This window comes from Bison bison, unplaced genomic scaffold (assembly GCF_000754665.1).
Source record: "Bison bison bison isolate TAMUID 2011002044 unplaced genomic scaffold, Bison_UMD1.0 scf7180017864474, whole genome shotgun sequence".
NCBI lineage: Eukaryota > Metazoa > Chordata > Mammalia > Artiodactyla > Bovidae > Bison > Bison bison.
Window position 1 is genome coordinate 833,440 of NW_011495035.1, and position 4,574 is coordinate 838,013.

General features: G+C 39.4%; 1 protein-coding gene across 3 annotated transcripts in view; it reads left to right on the forward strand.

Moving 5' to 3' along the window:
- The window catches only part of MITF (microphthalmia-associated transcription factor), a 228,457-nt gene that overhangs the window by 17,137 nt on the left and 206,746 nt on the right, over nt 1-4,574 (forward strand). Inside the window, exon 1 of one of the 3 annotated variants that reach the window (XM_010861991.1) lies at nt 1,824-4,276. The exons of the other annotated variants lie outside the window; for them this stretch is intronic. The gene's annotated coding sequence lies outside the window, so the exon portion shown is untranslated. Of the gene's footprint in view, nt 1-1,823; nt 4,277-4,574 lie in introns of those variants that run through there. 3 annotated transcript variants of the gene reach the window in all.

Here is a 4,574-nt window from a genome sequence, read left to right on the forward strand (position 1 = left end):
TGAGCCCCCACCCCCACCCCAAGACACTTGTGAAAACTGAAACAAGGAGGCCGAGTGTTGCCTTGTTTGACCTCAGTTGGAAATGCATGTGTGGGTGACTCAGATTTCTCACTTCTCTGTCCACAAATGACTGTAAAAATGCTGCAAATATTAATTTTGGGGTTACAAATAAGTTTTAGTGAGTCGGTAAATTTGCAAATAGGGAATCTGTGAATGATGAGGAGTGATTGTATTAAAAACTGTTTTCTAGTGGTTCTTTCTCTGATCTAAAAAGCATCTCACTGGGGAACATATTTTTAAACACTGTCTGCTCTGAAATTGTTGTGGACTAAACTTGAAGCCACAATAATGAAACTTTTCCAGGCACCTAATCTTCTCTTTTTATGAGTTTATTTACAATAAAAATGGTTTATCACTTCCAGATCTTTAAAGTTGGGTGGGGCTGTTCAGATATGTAACTCTTTATTTTGATATAATTTCTGTTGTTCTTTAGAAGATGAAGAGTGAGAATATAGACCAGGGAAAAGAGTACAGAACAATGGTGGCGACCGCCGCTGCAGAATCCCGCAGAAGGCGATAAGATGGCTTAGAAATTCTGCAGGCAGTTTTTGAAGTAACCAAGCTCAGTTTAGTCATGGCCTAGAAGATAAAGGTGATGCTTTGACTTCCCAGTGTATTGAAAATTAGCATATTTTAATTATAAGCACAGTCATTATTGTAAACGTTAATTGAGTGCTTGTTGAGAATGCTTGGAATTCTTTTAAGAAGGGGGGAAGAAAAGAATTGTTTTCAGTAGGTCCAGTAGTTTCGAGTGGCACAGCAGATAGATCATACAGTTTAATAACAACAAAGAAACACAAACAAAAACAATAATAGCAGAAGCACCTCGCATTTTCAAAGTCCTTACTACAGGCTGTGTCTTGTGTTAGTGCTTTAATCTCATCTGCATTTTGGAGACTGAAGCCCACTGGGGTTAAATAATGAAAATTATAGAACAGTGGAGTTAAGTATTGAACGTTGCCGTCTTTTTCTGCGTTCCACCTGTACCTTTTACACTTTTATAATGTATCCTTGTGTATTATAAAAAGAATGGCTTCCTTATTAATAGTTTGTTTGTGTGTGTGTCCCTTTGTCTCTTTGTCTTAGTCCTGGAATAAGGAAGTTACCTATGTAATTTTTTATTTTTTTTGTATTTTGCACGTATTAGAAAAGTAAGAAGCCAAACTAGCAGTAATGAATAGCTCAGATCTAGTTTACTTACAAGTTTATTGAGACATCTACTAGCTCCATTTCAAATGCTTTGTATAATTTAATTCTGTGAGGTAAGTGTATGTGTGTTTACTTGCTCAGTCGTGTCTCACTCTTTGTGACCCTATGGACTGTAGTCTACCAGGCTCCTCTGTCCATGGCGTTCTCCAGGCAAGAATATTGGAGTGAGTTGCCATTCCCTTCTCCAGGGGATCTTCCCAACCCAGGGATCAAACCCAGGTCTCCTGCATTGCAGGCAGATTCTTTACCGTCTAAGCCACCAGGGAAGCCCCGTGAGGTAGGTAGGATCCCATTTTATAGATAAATTTAGGCTTGGCCATTGTAAGTCACTTGCCTGAAGTCATTCAAATAAGGGCAGAACCAAGACTTAAACTAGAGGATTGTTTGACTTCAAAGCTTCCCCTCTTATCTGCCCTGCTACAGTAGTAGCTGTTCAGTGGCTAAGTCCTGCCTGACTCTTTGCAACCCTACAGACTGCAGCACACCAGGTTTCCCTATCCTTCACTATCTCCCAGAGTTTGCTCAAACTCATGTCCATGGAACTGGTGATGCCATCCAACTGTCTGCTGTCCCCGTCTCCTCCTGCCGTCAGTCTTTCCCAACATCAGTGTCTTTTCCAATAGGTCAGCTCTGCTCACCCTGCTGCAGTGGTTACTGTGTATATTGAGGCATGGAATGGAGGGCTGAATAGGAAGAGATCTGGGGCAACAACTCATGTTGACTTTGGAAGAGAAACAGGACTAGGTGTCTGATGAAGTAAAGAGAGACTCTGGGTGTGGTTGAACATCTTAATCCAAGATAAATAGATGTATCTATTAAAGGTGCTCACTGAATGCTTGGCTGCCTTGTCCTTTGTTTTCAAAGCTGTTTCTGATGATTGAAAAGAGGTAGGCTGTGAAGGCTTCAAGAAAGGTAGCAAAAGATGGGATGGTGTATACGTAATCATTCACAGGGGTGTGGTGTGTAAGTTGTAAATTTTCATCATTCCCCAGTAAAGATCTTCTTTGAATGACCTTAGTTGGTGACAGCAAAAAGTCTTATCTACATGCCCATCCTTGTGGTCTCCCACTGAACATATGTAGTTCCTAACATCTTGGTATTTTCTATTTGTCTCTCTCTCTCTCTTTTCCCCCTCTAACTTGACTTGTTAATTGCTTTTCGTGTATGTCTTTGTGAAGTTGTAGTCAGTCTATTACGTTCTGGACTGTTTATCTTTGAATGCCAAAGGTCTTGAAACATCATAATATTGTGTAATGAACATAACTTCTGCCTTGACATGTGGGTGTTAAGAATATTAGTCATTGCAAAGTATTAAGTTAAATATTTTCAATAAAAGGATATAATGATCTAATAGAGAGGAAGAAGTTATAAAAATTCTAATTGATGGCTTTAACGATGAACCATATACACAGTGGGTTCCAGCAGCAATGGGTTAGAGATTCTCAGAATAAATGTAATGGTATTTTTACTTTTTATTAGTGGGAGAGGAGAAAGGCCAATAATAAAAGGAAAACGCACTTAATTCTCATGTATACTAAGAAAAATGAAAACCATTTGAGTTTTCAGCACTTCTGCTCCTGATTTAGTACCTCACATGCATCTTTAACTGCCATAAGAAGTGTTGGAGATTTCCATCTGGGCTGCATCTTAACAGCAAGCCCTTATTCTTGCAATGATCTGTTTTCTGGAGAGTGTCAGGTCATCCATTGCAACACCATCAGAGAGCCAGGGTTTTCCTGAGCAAATAAGCTAGGTAGGTCTTTCCATGTTGAGTTGATTTTATGAAGAGTTTTGGTCAACATTAGTCATTATGAAACTATGTGCCTGCTGCCCTGGTTTATCTCTGTAGACATCTCTCCATGGCAGAAGATGGAATCCTTGTCTCTTCATGTCTTTAGGCATCAGAAGATGTTAGAGTTGTATTTGTCTGTTTCTTGCTAGAGAGTGTTGAATGGGTGCTGGTCTTCTCTGAACTAAACAGGGAAAATTGTTTAGTTGAGTGTTTGGTTATCGGCACTCTCTTATTTGGGATCGAGTGGTTTAAATTGGAGATACTGTGTGCTACCTGTCCTTTGCCTTGCCAGAAATGTTCAGTCATTCATCCAAGACCTTGTTTTAGTTTCAGAACAGAGAGCATAAATTATGTCTGTGGCTGCTGTTAAAAGTTTCTCAACAGACTGGCTATCCTCAAAGGGTGTCTGAGTCAACTATAGCACTTATGGGAAAAATGTTCATCTCCAGTGTGATATCATTTACAAGTCGATAATTGTCTTCAAGATCAATATATGATATTTTGAGTGTTGGAGAGTGTGTGGAAGGAAAATCTCACATCTGTGGTAATATTTCTGGAAGGATTATTGATCTCTAGTCCTCATATATGTGATTCTCGATTTATTTGCTATCATTATTAATTGAATGTGTAGATAAGGAGGTTGATTTGAATGAGAGCCAAGCAACCTGTTGATGTAAAGTCTTTTTTTACCTTTTATGATTCCCATTGTTAGCACCTCCCTCCTTGCTGGCTGGATTCCCTGTCATTTTAAGTAGGCAGCAATTACTGGTTTGTTTAAGAAGTTGGCTCCTGCTGCCAATGATCCTATTAATTATCACTTCATCTCTCATTTAATCTTCTTAGTGTTGAGAGAGGGTGCATGTAAGCCTGTGGCCAAGCAGCTACAGTCACATCTCCGTAATCATCTCCTTTTTGTGACAGTTCAGCAGGCTCAATGTTCAGCCAAAGGGCTGAGGCAGCCCTGGTGAGTGTTTTCAACTCTTCTGTAGGTTGTTCCGTCAGTTGAGTTTGGTGTGGTTTTCTTCTCCCTCTGACTCTGGCTTCAGTAAAACCTCTTGGTTGGCATTTGTGTGGGGAGTTCAAACCTGTTCCGGGTCCATCTGTGAACTCAGATGGGACACTGTGAAAATACTGGGATGATTTTCTCAGAAGCTGTTTTTTCTCTCTGGGGAAAAGGCCACCATGGAATTGACTCTTTGTCAGTCTTCAAAGAAGGTAATGTAAATAATAACCAAAGTGACTTAGTTTTTACAAGTTCATGTCGTTCATGAATGTTTTTTGAAAAGTGATACTCTTTGCGTAATGTTGAATCTTTGGTTCTTGTCACTCATGAATAGTTAAATTGCTTTCTGTTTGTTTCCAGAAATGTTTACTTTACTTGTTTCAGTGACTTTTTTTCCCAGATATTCTACTGGATCGTTTGATTAGATTTGGAATGCTTATTCTTCCTTTTCCACTTTTTCTGTTATTTTTGGCAGTGATGGTGTTTGAAGCTGTTGAAGTGATTCACTGC